The sequence below is a fragment of the Bubalus kerabau genome, chromosome 16 (assembly GCF_029407905.1).
Source record: "Bubalus kerabau isolate K-KA32 ecotype Philippines breed swamp buffalo chromosome 16, PCC_UOA_SB_1v2, whole genome shotgun sequence".
NCBI lineage: Eukaryota > Metazoa > Chordata > Mammalia > Artiodactyla > Bovidae > Bubalus > Bubalus kerabau.
In genome coordinates this window covers 46,111,833-46,126,197 of record NC_073639.1, presented here as the reverse complement: position 1 = coordinate 46,126,197, position 14,365 = coordinate 46,111,833, and the positions used below count along the sequence as shown (strand labels likewise).

General features: G+C 39.4%; 1 long non-coding RNA gene across 1 annotated transcript in view; it reads right to left on the bottom strand.

Moving 5' to 3' along the window:
* Nucleotides 1–13,782, bottom strand: part of LOC129629553 (uncharacterized) — a 48,513-nt gene extending 34,731 nt beyond the window's left edge. The window contains exons 1-2 of the long non-coding RNA XR_008703274.1: nucleotides 13,631–13,782; nucleotides 13,147–13,304 (exon numbers count right to left, since the gene is read on the bottom strand). This is a non-coding gene — a long non-coding RNA (uncharacterized LOC129629553). The remainder of the gene's footprint in view (nucleotides 1–13,146; nucleotides 13,305–13,630) is intronic.
* Nucleotides 13,783–14,365: the final 583 nt, after the last annotated feature.

Sequence of the window (14,365 nt, the reverse complement as noted above, 5' to 3'; positions counted from 1 at the left end):
ACATCATAAAATTTTGTTAACTTTAATTATTAAAAATAGCTGTCCAACCATGCACAGTTACATAAAATACCTAATTAGTGTGGCCAAAAAGAATTTGAACTAGGATGTTTGTGGGCTAGAAATTCTTTTATGGAACTCATTAGTGATATCAGACCCAAAAATATTTATGATGTTATAAAACTGCTGGGAAAAGAGATGGTATTTAGTGCAGTTGAGGGTTAATTTGGGCCTCAAAGCACTTTCAGGGCCTTGAACTTTTCTCAAGCTGTACTGCGGTAGCAAATGATGCTGTTGCACCAGAGTTTATGGTGTGAGCGGAATTTATACAATGTTCAAGGAATAGCCTTTGAAATGAACAGAAGGCTATAATCATAGCACATAGTATTTAAGTGATTGAATCAATGTAAATGCTTCTAAGATGAGACAAAGCATGTTTCTCCTATAAAGTCATAAAATTTCTCCTTTATTAGGATTATCCTCTCTGGGGGACAGGATGATCTCTCTGCTCTGCACTACTTTCTCCCTCCTTCTCCCTGGTCACAGCATCACACACCCACTAACTCCTGGCTTTAGTGGTGAGTCCCAAATCCAATCCCTATTATTTCTTCTTTCCTGGACATAGGCATTGGGTTAAAGCTGGACATGTGACCTAGGCAAGTCAATAAACATAAATCTTAAATCTTCAAATGTTTTGTTGGAAAGTTGAAAAAAAGATTGTTCTTGCTTTGGCTAGAGGAAACACCAGTTGCTACCACCATGAGATTTCATTTTTTTAAAAAATTGAATTATAGTTGATTTACAATGTTATATTTGTTTCTGGTATACAGAAAAATGATTTATATACACATATACCCTTTATACACATATATCCTTCAAAAACCACTGCCTCGTCATGGCAAAGGGGCTTGTGCAACTCAGTGAAGCTATGAGCCATGCCAGGCAGGGCCACTCAAGATGGGTCAAGTGAAGAGTTCTGACAAAATGTGATCCAGTAGAGAAGGAAATGGCAATCCACCCCAGTATTCTTGCCTAGAGAACCCCAAAGACATTGTGAAAAGGCAAAAATATGTGATACTAGAGGATGAGCCCCTCAGGTTGCAAGGTGTCCAACATGCTACTGGGGAAGAGCAGAGGGTAATTACTAACAGCTCCAGTAAGAATGAAATCAGCTGGGCCAAAACAGGAATGACACTCAATTCTGGAGGTGTGTGCTGGTGAAAGTAAACTCTGATGCTGTAAAGAACAATATTGCATAGGAATCTGGAATGTTACATCCATGAATCAAGGTACACTGGACATGGTCAAGCAAGAGATAGTAAGATTGAACAGCGACATCTTAGAAATTAGTTCAGTTCAGTCACTCAGTTGTGTCCGACTCTTTGCGACCCCATGAACTGCAGCACACCAGGTTTCTCTATCTATCACCGACTCCTGGAGCTTGCTCAAACTCATGTTCATTGAGTCAGTGATGCCATCCAACCATCTAATCCTCTGTCATCCCCTTCTCCTCCTGCCTTCAATCTTTCCCAGTATCAGGATATTTTCTAATGAGTCAGTTCTTCACATCAGGTGGCTAAAGCATTGGCGCTTCAGCTTCAACATCAGTCCTGCCAATGAACACCCAGGACTGATCTTTAGGATGGACTGGTTGGATCTCCTTGCAGTCCAAGGGACTCTAAAGAGTCTTCTCCAACCCTACAGTTCAAAAGCATCAATTCTTCAGCGCTCAGCTTTCTTTATCCCTTCATGACTACTGGAAAAACTAGTTTTGACTAGATAGACCTTTGTTGGCAAAGTAATGTCTCTGCCTTTAAATATGCTGTCTAGGTTGGTCATGGCTTCTCTTCCAAGGAGCAAGCATCTTTTAATTTCATGTGTGCAGTCACCATCTACAGTGATTTTGGAGCTCAAGTACATAAAGTCTCTCACTGTTTCCATTGTTTCTCCATCTATTTGCCATGAAGTGATGGGACCAGATGCTATGATCTTTGTTTTCTGAATGTTGAGTTTTAAGCCAGCTTTTTCACTCTCCTCTTTCACTTTCATCAGTCTTTAGTTCCTCTTCACTTTCTGCCATAAGGGTGGTGTCATCTGCATATCTGAGGTTATTGATATTACTCCCAGAAAGCTTGATTCCAGCTTGTGAATCTTAGGAATAAGTGAACTAAAATGGACAGGAATGGATGAATTTAATTCAGATGACTACTATATCTACTACTGTGGGCAATAATCCCTTAGAGCAAATGGAGTACCTTCATAGTCAACAAGAGTCCCAAATGCAGTTTCTGTGTGTGTGCTAAGTCACTTCAGTTGTGTTCAACTCTTTGCCATCCTATGGACTATAACCTGCCTAAGGCTCTCTGTCCATAGGATTTTCCAGGCAAGAATACTGGAATGGGTTGCCATGCCTTCCTTTAGGGGATCTTCCCAAACCAGAGATGGAACTCATGTCTCTTAAGTCTCCTGCACTGGAAGGCAGATTCTTTACTACCTTGGATGTAATCTAAAAAAAGAATAATCTCTGTTCATTTCCAAGGCAAACCATTCAATATCACAATAATCCAAGTCTATGCTTCAACCACTGATGCTGAAGAAGCTGAAGTTGACCAGTCCTATGAAGACCTATAACACCTCTAGAATGAGCAAGGGAAAAAAAAAAAAAAAGATGCCCTTTTCATCATAGGGGATTGGAATGAAAAAGTAGAAAGTCAAGAGATACATGGAAAACAGGCAAGTTTGGACTTGGAGTGAAAAATGGAGAGGGCAAAAGCAAAGAGGACAAACATAATTTTGTCAAGAGAACACGTTGGTCACAGAAAATACCCTTTACCAACAACACAGCAAGTGACTGTACCTATGGAGATCATCAGATGGTCAATACTGAAGTCAGATTGACTATATTCTTTGCAGGTAAAGATGGAGAAACTCTATATAGTCAGTGAAAACAAGACCTGGAGCTAACTGTGCCTCAGATCATGAGCTCCTTATTGCAAAATTCAGGCTTAAATTGAAGAAATTAGGGAAAACAACTAGCCCATTCAGGTATAACCTAAATCAAACCCCTTACTGATTATGCAGTGGAGGTGAGGAATAGATTCAAAGGATGAGATCTAATAGACAGACTGCCTGGAGAACTATGGATAGAGGTTCATAACAATGTATAGGACGCAGTGACCAAAGCCATTGCAAATAGCTGAGGGACGAAGAGAAGTGAAAGGCAGTGGAGAAAGGGAAAGATATACTCAACAGAATGCAGAGCTCCAGAGAATACCAAGGAGAGATAAGAAGTCCTTCTTAAGTGAACAAGGCAAAGAAGAAGAGGAAAACAGTACCGTGGGAAAGACTAGAGCTCTTTTCAAGAAAATTAGTGATACCAAGGGAAAATTTTATGCCAAGGTGAGCACAATAAAGGACAGAAATAGTATGGACCTAACAAATGCAGAAGATGTTAAGTAGAGGTGGTAAGAAAAGGCCTTAATGACCCAGATAACCACAGTGGTTTGATTGCTTACCTAGAGCCAGACATTAGGAAGCATTACTAGAAGCAACACTAGTGGAGGCGATGGAATTCCAGCTTAGCTACTTAAAATCCTAAAAGATGATGCTGTGAAAGTACTGCACTCAATATTTAAGCAAATTTAGAAAACTCAGTGGTGATCACAGGATGGAAAGAGGTCAGTTTTATTCCAATCCTAAAGAAAGGCAATGTCAAAGAATGTTCAAACTACCACACAATTACACGCAGTTCACATGATAGCAAGATTATGCTTAAAATCCTTCAACCTAGGCTTCAGCAAGTACATGAACCGAGGACTTCCAGATGGACAAGTTGAGTTTTAAAGAGGCAGAGGAACCAGAGATCAAATTGGCAACGTTTGTTGGATCATGGAGAAAGCATGGGAATTCCAGAAAAAGACATCTATTTCTGCTTCATTGACTATGCTAAAACTTTTGACTGGATCACAACAAACTGTGGAAAATTCTTAAAAAGTTGGGAGTGCCAGATCACCTCTGTCTCCTGAGAAACCTGTATGGATGTCAAGAAGCAATAGTTAGAATGGGATTTGAAACAATGACTGGTTCTAAATTAGGACTCTCCTTATTTTGAAATAGTGCCACCCTCTTTATTTAACTTCTATGCATAGTACATCATGCAAAATGCTGGGTTAGATGAATAACAAGCTGGAATTAACATTGCCAGGAGAAATATCAACAGCCTCAGAAATGCAGATGATACCACTCTAATTTCAGAAAGTGAAGAGGAACTAAAGAGCTTCTTGATGAGCATGAAAGAGGAGCATGAAAAAGCTAGCTTAAAACTCAGCATTAAAAAGATTAAGATCATGGCATTCGGTCCCATTCCTTTATGACAAACAGAAGGGGAAAAATTGGAAGCAGTAATATATTTTACTTTCTTGGGCTCCAAAATTACTGTGGACTGTGACTGCAGCCATGAAAATTAAAAGACATATGTTCCTTGGAAGAAAAGCTTTGACAAACCTAGACAGTGTATTAAAAAGTAGAGACATAACTTTGCTGAGAAAGATCCATATAGTCAAAGCTATGGTTTTTCCATAGTCATGTTTGGATTTGAGAATTGGGCCATAAAGAAAGCTGTATGCCGAAGAATTGATGCTTTTGAACTGTGGTGCTAGAGAAGACTCTTGAGAGTCCCTTGGACTACAAGGAGATGAACTCAGTCAGTCCTAAAGGAAATCAATCCTGAGTATTCATTGGAAGGTCTGTTTGCTGAAGCTGAAGCTCCAATACTTTCCACTTGATGCAAACAGCCTACTCATTGGAAAAGCCCCTGATGCTGGGAAAGATTGCAGGCAAAAGGAGAAAGTGGTAGCAGAGGATGAGATGGTTAGAGAGCATCACTGACTCACTGGACATGACTTTGAGCAAACTCTGGGAGACAGTGGAGGACAGAGGAGCCTTGCAAGCTACAGAGCATGGGCTCACAAAGAGTCGGACATGACTTAAGGACTGAACAACTAAAGACAACCTTCCTGGACATGGAAGAAACCTAAATGTCCATTGACAGAGGAATGGATAAAGAAGATATATGTAGATATCTATCTATCTATAGATAGTGGAGTATCACAAAGCTACAAAAAGACAGAATCATTTAGTTTCATCTTCTTCGGCATTAGTGGTTGGGACATAGACTTGGATTACTGTGATGTTGAATGGTTTGCCTTGGAAATGAACCAAAATCATTCTGTCATTTTTGAGACTGCATCCAAATACTGCATTTTGCACTCTTCTGTTGACTATAAGGGCTACTCCATTCCTTCTAAAGGATTCTTGGCCAAAATGGTCATCTGAATTAAATTCACCCATTTCCATCCATTTTAGTTCACCGATTCCTAAAATGTCAGTGTTCACTCTTGTCATCACCTGTTTGACCTCATCCAATTTACCTTGATTCATGTACCAGGTTCCTATGCAATGTTGTTCTTGAGCAAACTCAGGGAGATAATGAAGGACAGGGAAGACTGGTGTGCTGCAGTTCAGGGGGTCACAAAGAGTCGGGCAGGATTTCATGACTAAACAACAGAAAACAAAATGCCGTTTGCATCAACATGGATGCAGCTAGAGATTATCATATGAAGAGAAGTCTGACAGAGAAATATAAATATGGTATCACTTATATGTGGAATCTATTTAAAAAAAGGGAGAGAGAAGATTTCATCTCAAGTCTTAGATGACAGTGATTAGGTCAATCAGATCCTATTGTAAATCTGTTATTATAGTTCTATGAGTCAATATATTTATTTTATTTTTAAGGCATGTGGAGCCAAATTTTTGTTGTTACTATTTGTATAAAACTTCATGAACCAAATGAATTTTTTTTTTAAGAAAAAGAAACTCTTCTTCAATCCTGTTTCATTCAGATATAAGAATTTGAGCACTGCCTTGTTAAAATAGATTAATATTTTCAGTCTTTAATAGTTATGTATTTTCCCCCCGTCAAAGCAGAGCTTTCTGAAATGTATGACAGAGCTGTAGATATTGCTCTGAATATCCAGAACCCCTGCAGTAACTTCTTTCTGCTCTCTGTTAATACAGAAGTGAATCTTAACCCCCACAGCAAAGTTTCAAGGGGAATTAGGGCAAAGGTTACATCTTAGCAGGACAACCTAACTTGGAATACTAGATTCATTTTTTTAGTAAGTACTTTATGTCCTTTTTCCCAGGAATTTTTGACCCTCTTCTCTGTAGTATCCTGGTTCCTGCTATGCTGTGTTTCTTCACTTCTCTGTTTTCTGAGCCACTTGTACTGGGTGTCTCCTGGAAATTCAACTCTACTCCTTTTAAAAAATAAGTAGAACCAGGTTTTCTCTGCCTCTTCTTAGCTATAGATCCACTTTTGCTCATCCAAGGACTTGTTAAAATGCTCTGTTAAATAAAACATTAATCCAGCTCAGCCTTACATTTTGCAGTTCAAAACTGGCAGAGACTTTGAGATTGAAATCTTTCTTATTCTGCATTTCTACAGGTCTCTGTGCAGGGACAAATTTTATCTTCCTTATCATTAGAATCATGACTTTTTTTTTTTGAGGAAAAGTAACTTCCCATAACATTGTATTCCTTCATTGCAACAAATTGTTTCTCTCACTAAAATAGGTGCTTTCTGAAGGCAAAAACTATCACATTAACTTCAATTTCTCTGGTACTCAACCTACATGACTAATCATATTTATTGAATGGATTAAAATGTAACTGAGCAATAAAAATAAAAATTTCAGTATATAAAGAATTTAAATTGACTTGATCAAATATAGGCATTTGTACAATCCACCCAAGTATTATATTCACTTATTATTCTTCATGTGATATCTTAAAAAAATTTTTTATCAGAGCATTGTTGCTTTACATTGTTGTGCTATTTTCTGCTGTACAGCAAAGTAAATCAGGCGTATGTATACTTGTCTCCCCTCTGTTTTAAATTCCCTTCCCACTTGGGTCATCACCGAGTAGTGCCTCAGTGTTCACTACAGCATTGTTTGCAATAGCCAGGACATAGAGATAACCTAAATGTCTATTGACAGAGGAATGGATGAAAAAGGTGTGGCACATATATATTTATATAATGAAATATTACTCAGTCATGAAAAGCAAAATAATGCCATTTGCAGAGACATGGATGGACCTAGAGACTATCAAACAGAGTGAAATAAGTCAGAAAGAGAAAAACAAATGTTGTGTATTAACACATATATGTAGAATCTAGAAAAATGGTGTAGATGAACCTATTTCCATGTGAAATATTTCTAAAATTATACTGTTCATTCTTTAATATTATTTATATTAGAATTCCTTAGGATAACTGCTCTACTAATAAAGCTTTTTATAAATTATGTTTGCTATATTCCAGAAAAAAAAAACTACCAGAGGATATTTTTTAATACTTACTAGTCTATATTGAAAACAATGGCAAATTTGTGTCTTTCTAAGTCCAAAGGTAGGATTGTATTCTTATTAATAACGTTACATCTGAGGAAGTAATTTCAGAAGATCAGAATAATTTCAAGTTTGGTCATAGGAAAGGTAACCAATCCCTTAAAAACTGATCCCCATGGTATAAAATGTGTTTCCCCAGATCGCTTCAGGCTATGAATTCAAAATCGGTACTTTTTAGTAACAATGTTCAAAATTTCATTGGCTTTTGTCTTCTGCAAAATATAGTACTTTGCCCCAAAGTACTGTACTTTGAGAGTCTCTGGTGTTGTCTCATGGGGGCTCACAAAGTCCTGCCCAGGTACCTGACTCTGGCCCTTTATCAATCCCTCATGGATAATGAAACCATTTTACAATGTACATTTCTCACCTGATGCTAGTGCCCTGTGTGAGAGCATCTACGTGCTTTATGAGGTGTTCCTATAGTGACAAAGACCTCACGCTGCGAAGCTGGCATAGAACTGCTTGGCTCTTCATTATGGCCATCATAGCAGGATCCCAGCAGAGCTGGGGAAGGGCTAATCTAGTATGTCACTGATTGCACCACTGTGGCTCACAGAGACTCCTGTGAAATCATTCCTCCATTACGTTCTCTCTCAAGGTACAATAAGTGTATCTGAACCCAAGTCAGCCAGACCAATGCTGTCTGTCCTTTTCTGCCTCTCCTCTGGGAACTACTGCCAAGTTGAACAATCAAACAAGCCATCTACTTGTAAACCACTGAAAATGAAAATAGTGTCTTCCCCATCGATAGCTGTCATGAAGCAGTTTATCTCATATTCTACCCTTTAACTGAATCTCAATCCTGTTTAAGAAATAATGGCTCTTGTGTACTGTATATATCTTCATTTCTTCTTCAAGTTCACTCCCTTCCCTTCTCTATCCTGTAGAAGCTCACCTCTAAGAGTGACATTAATCATTAATAGCTTTCCTCACTCTACTTCCTATTGACTTTAGCCAACAGGGATCTTGCTCAGGTGACTAGAGGAATAAAGCAGAGAGAGGTTAGGATATTTCTTCCTCCAGCTTCCTTCTGACAGTTCACCTCAGGTGACTTGGGTCCTGTAGCCAAAGATCACTGCACCTTTCAAGATGGCCTTCTCCTCAGAACAGTCCTTTTGGGTTCAGGTTACCTGTTTCCTCTCTCATCTCCTGCTTAAAGATGTCAACAGCTCTATGGCTACTACCTTGGATTTTTTTTTTTTTTTTTACTAAATTTTGAGGTTTCCTTTGCTCATATGCACTTTGTAAGTAAAATACCCTTGAAACATTCCTTTGTGTATGTCATCTATTTTATGCTAGGACCCAGATAGAGAAGTAATGGGTGTTGCAAATGGCCCTAGGAAACAATACCTTATGATGGAATTCAAGGTTTGGGTTGCTCACACATTTGAGGAGCAAGGAATGTGCTTTTTACAAAGTGGGTGGGTAGGACTTGGGTAAGGTCTAGCAAATGGTGACATCATCATTATCAGCATTGTCACTGACAAAGGGCAGAGGGGGCTGGAGGGAAGTGAGGTAACTGTGGGGTTTTGTGGATATGACAGCAGCAGCGCTTTGAAATACTGGAGCATTCCAGCTTCTTTTTCTGGTCCCAGAGGACAAACACAGGGGAACTGAGAAATTAAAACCTATGACCATACAATTCACAGTATGCATGGAGAACCAGAAAGCCTCTTTGAAGTTTGAATGAGTATCTCCTCTCATATAGTAGCAGAAAATTTATGGCTTGGGGAAGCCTAAGTAAACCGTGTGCACTGCCAATTAAGGGCTCTGCCACAGGGCCCTAATATAATGGAACTCTGATGTGTTGGATGAAGACACTGGTACCGACTTGGGTGAGGCTAGAAACCCAGAAATCCAAAATTTTCCAGAATTCCTGCGCAAACAGAAACAACCTTTTAACTCTGAAAGGGAAAAGTGAAAAGTTGCTCAGTCATATTCGACTCTTACAACACTGTGAATTGTAGCCCACCAGGATCCTGTGTCCATGGGATTTCTCAGGCAAGAACACTGGAGTGAGTATTCATTCTCTTCTCCAGGGGCTCTTCCTGACCCAGGGATTGAACCCAGGTCTCCTGCATTGCAGGCAGATTCTTTACCATCTGAGCCACCAGTGAAGCACCATCCCCTATATGCAAATATATATGTATATATGTGCATGTTGCATGCCTGCCTATTAAGTTGCTTCAGTTGTGTCTGACTCTTTACAACCCAGTGGACTGTAGCCACCAGGCTCCTCTGTCCATATGATTCTCCAGGCAAGAATACTGTAGTGGGTTGCCATGCCCTCCTCCAGGGGATCTTCCCGACACAGGGATTGAACCTGAGTCTCACATCTCCTGCATTGGCAGGCAGTTTCTTTACCACTAGTTCCACCTGGGAAGCATATCCATGCATGAAAATTTACTTCCAAAGAAGAAGCCAATTCTTCCTCACACCAACATCTTTCATTGTCTTTAGGCCAATAATAAGAGTTTTATCTTTCCATTTCCTCAAGAGAGACACAGAAACTGCTCTGGATGTGATAATCTCTACAGCAGAACTTTAAGCGGGGTACATTATATTGATGACACTATGTAAACTGGACCTGATGAGCCAGAAGCAGCAAGCCACTTATATGCCTTGTAAAAACATGTCTGACAGAGTATGAGAGATAAACCCCTCAGAGGTTAGAGCGTCTCCCTCACAGGTTAAGTTTTTCAGCATCATTGATCTGAGGTTCATTGTTGGTTTCGGCACATACCACACAGAAGGAAGGAAAGCCTGGTAGATTAGCTTGGATTTTGTGTACTTGGATTTTTGTGTACAAAATGATGATGTGTACCACATGTAGGCTTGCTGCTGTGTCATATTTATTGGTATTCACGTATAAGGCTGCCAGTTGGGCCCCAAGAAATAAACTACAACAGTAGGTGCAGGCTACAGGGCAAGTTACTTGATATCTAGTAGACCCAATGGTATTTGAAGTGTCTGAGGCAGACAGATGCTAGTATAGAGACTATGGCAACCTCTAATAAGAGAATCACAGCACAGATGCCTGGGGTTTGAGGTAAGACCTTGTTCCCTGCTGCTTGCAACTCTTTTCCATTTCAAAAATAGTTTCTGACTTGCCACTGGGCGCTAGTAGACTCTTGGCTTCTGTCCACAGAATACAACATGATTCTATAACCCAATATTCCTATCCCATCTTATCCACTGAACCGTGAGACTGCACGTGCACAACAGCCTGCCATGCTGAAATAGAAATGGTGTACCCTGAACTGGGGAGAGGATAAATGCATATACAATAGAGAAGTGATTCACAGTCTCCTGCAGTGTCTCTTGCATTCTCTTGTCTAGTAACCATAGCAAAAGAAAACTCCAGAAGTTCCAAAAAGGGAAGACCATAAGGGACTCACATCCTGGATGAATGAAAGTTTGGGTTCAAAGAAAGACATCTGACTAGCTGAAGTGCTTACAAAAGTAATGTGAAGAGTTTGACTGGTGGCTCAATGGTAAAGAATCTGCCTGCCAATGCAGGAGACACGGGTTTGATCCCTTGTCTGGGAAGATCCCTCATGCAATGGAGCAACTAAGCCCATGTGCCACAACTACTGACCCTGTGCTCTAGAGTTTGGGAACTACAATTACTGAGCCTGCATGCCACAAATACTGAAGCCTTCATGCCCTAGAGTCTGTGCTGTGCAACAACAGAAGCCACTGAAATGAACAGTCCAAGAATCACAACTAGGGAGTAGTCCCTGCCTGCCACAAGAGAAAGCCCATGCAGCAATGAAGACCCGGTACAGTCAAATATAAATAAATAAGTTAAAAAAAAAAGTAATGGAAGCAACCTAGATGTCCATCAGCAGATGAATGGTAAGAAAGCTGTGGTACATATACACAATGGAGTATTACTCAGCCATTAAAAAGAATACATTTGAATCAGTTCTAATGAGGTGGATGAAACTGGAGCCTATTATACACAGTGAAGTAAGCCAGAAAGAAAAATACCAATACAGTATAATAACACATATATATGGAATTTAGAAAGATGGTTACAATAACCCTGTATACGAGACAGCAAAAGAGACACTGATGTATAGAACAGTCTTTTGAACTCTGTGGGAGAGGGAGAGGGTGGGATGATTTGAGAGAATGGCACTGAAACATGTATAATATCATATATGAAATGAGTCGCCAGTCCAGGTTTGATGCACGATACTGGATGCTTGGGGCTGGTGCACTGGGATGACCCAGAGGGATGGTATGGGGAGGGAGGAGGGAGGAGGGTTCAGGATGGGGAACACATGTATATCTGTGGCGGATTCATATTGATATATGGCAAAACCAATACAATATTGTAAAGTTAAAAAATAAAATTAAATTAAAAAAAAGTAATGTGTATGGCTGATTCATGTTAATGTTTGGCAAAAACCAACACAATTCTGTAAAGCAATTATTCTTCAATTAAAAAATAAATTAATTTTTAAAAAGTAATGTGGAAAAGGAGAGAGTGAAGAAAGAGTCTATGATTACATATTAAAATCTCTAACCATATGCAGATTTGGAAACCTTTGTAGCTATGTTTTATATTATTTATTTGTTTCTTTTCTTCTCCTTTTTGTTCCCTCTTACATGATATAAGAAATACAGGGGAGGTCTGCTGAATAATTTTGGTTAACAGCTTGCCCTTCTAATTTCTGCTTTCACCCATTGAGTGAGAATAAAATGTATTTTAAAAAAAAAGATAACTTTTTTTGATAGTTGGAATTTGATATTGTAATTATATACTTTAGTTCAAATACTTTGTAAATTGATAACATGAAAAGACAAATGTTGAAAACTCTGTTGAACGTTCTGGAAAGAATCAGTCATGCAAGTAGGCACAGAATTTTATTTTGGTTAAGAATGAGTAAGCTTATCATAAAATACTAGAAAAAATCCTAAAAATGGAAAAGGATTTAGTGTTAAAATTTCTTCACAAATATTCTTAAATTCTTGTCCCACTTTAAAGTAAAGACTGAAATGGGAAATTGTTCAGTAGAGGCATATTCAAGGTAATGGTCTGGTTCCTCCTCAATTAAATGGAAAGAATGTGCATTTATCAGTATGAAGTGAAAGCAGGATTTTTAAGGCATGCATATGTCTTCTCTTTTTTGTTTTTTTTTTTGTTTTTTTTGCTTTAACTGCCTTATTAAAGAAGCAGTAACTATCATGTGAAACACCAAAGCCTGATGATTCTCAAAATTAAGTTCTAGATGTAGTCTCTTCCCTGACTCTCAGAGTTAGTGTCAAGAGCTAACACGCCAGCTTGAGTGGGTGTGTCCCATAGACCCTATAAACCCAAGACCACCACCTTGCTTGCATATCTCCTTTCCAATATTCTCTACAGCCCAACCTGAGATAAGGCAGCATTCTCCTGGGCACTCAGACTTCTGTCCTAGTAGTAGGATTTGTTTCTTCTTAACATTATCTCCAGCACATACAAGTTCACTGATGAGTTCCATTAAGTCTTCATCCTAAATACTTTCTGAAACCAACCGTTCCTTATTCTCTTAATCTAGAGTCCCATCACCTCCACCAGGAATACAGCCTCTTACCTGGTGTCCCTACATTCAATATATTACTCCAGAAACATATTCTCCACCCAGGATACAGAATGTTCCATCTAAACTACAAATATTAAGAACTCACCTCTTACTCTTCTGGATCAAAATGGTAGAGTAGAAGGACATGTGTTCATCTCCTCTGAGAGCACCAGAATTGCAACAAGCTTTTGAACAACCATCCACAAAATCCACCAAAAAAGTATACCTCATATTCAAAGACAAAGAAGAAGCCACAACAAGATGCTAGGAGGGGTGCAAACACAATAAAATGAGATCCAATATCTGCTGGATGGGTGACCCACAAACTGGAGAACAATAATACCAAAGTACTCCAATGGTTATGAAGGTTCTGAGCCTGATGTCAGGCTTCTCAGCCCTGGGGATCCAGGAAAGGGACTGGGAATCCCCAGGGAACCTGCCTTTGAAGTCCAGCAGGATCTGATTACAGGACTTCCACAGGATTGGGGGAAACAGAGACTCCACTCTTGAAGGGCATAAACAAAATCTTGTGTGTACCAAGACACAGGGGAAAGGAGCAGTTATTCCACAGGAAACGGAACCAGACCTACCTTCTTAGGGTTGGAGTGTCTCCTGTGGAGGTGTGGGTAGGCAGTGGCTGCGGCTGGGGTGGGGGCACTGGCAACAGCACTCCTGGAAGGTTCCCTTTGATATAAGTCCTCTTGGAGGTCACCACTAACCCTACTATATAGCCCATATACCTCAGAACTGGGTCACCTCAGGCCCAACAACTAACAGGGAGGTAGTGAAACCCTACCCATTAACAGATAATTGGATTAACGTCTTACTGAGCATGGCCCTGCCCACCAGAGCAAGACACAGTTTTTCCTAGTCCCTCCCATCAGGAAATTTACACAAGTCTCTTAGTCTCATCCACCAGAGGGCAGAGAGACTAAGCAAGAACAAAAATCCTGCAGTGGCAAGAATGGAAAGCATATTACAGAAAGCTAATCAGAATGAAAAAGCGGAAGGTTATGTGTCAGATGAGGGAACAAGATAAAGCCCCAGAAAAATAACTAAACAAAGCAGAGATAAGCAATATTTCAGGAAAAAAAAAAAAAAATCAGAATAATGATAGTGAAGATGATCCAAGATCTCAGAAACAGAATGGAGAAGATGCAAGAAATGTTTGCTAAAGACCTAGAAGAACTAAAGAACAAACAAACAGAGATGAACAATACACTAGAAGGAATCATTAGCAGAAAAACTGAGGCAGAAAAACAAATACTTGACTTGGAGAACAGAATGGTGGAAATCATTGCTGCAGAACAGAATATAGAATGAAA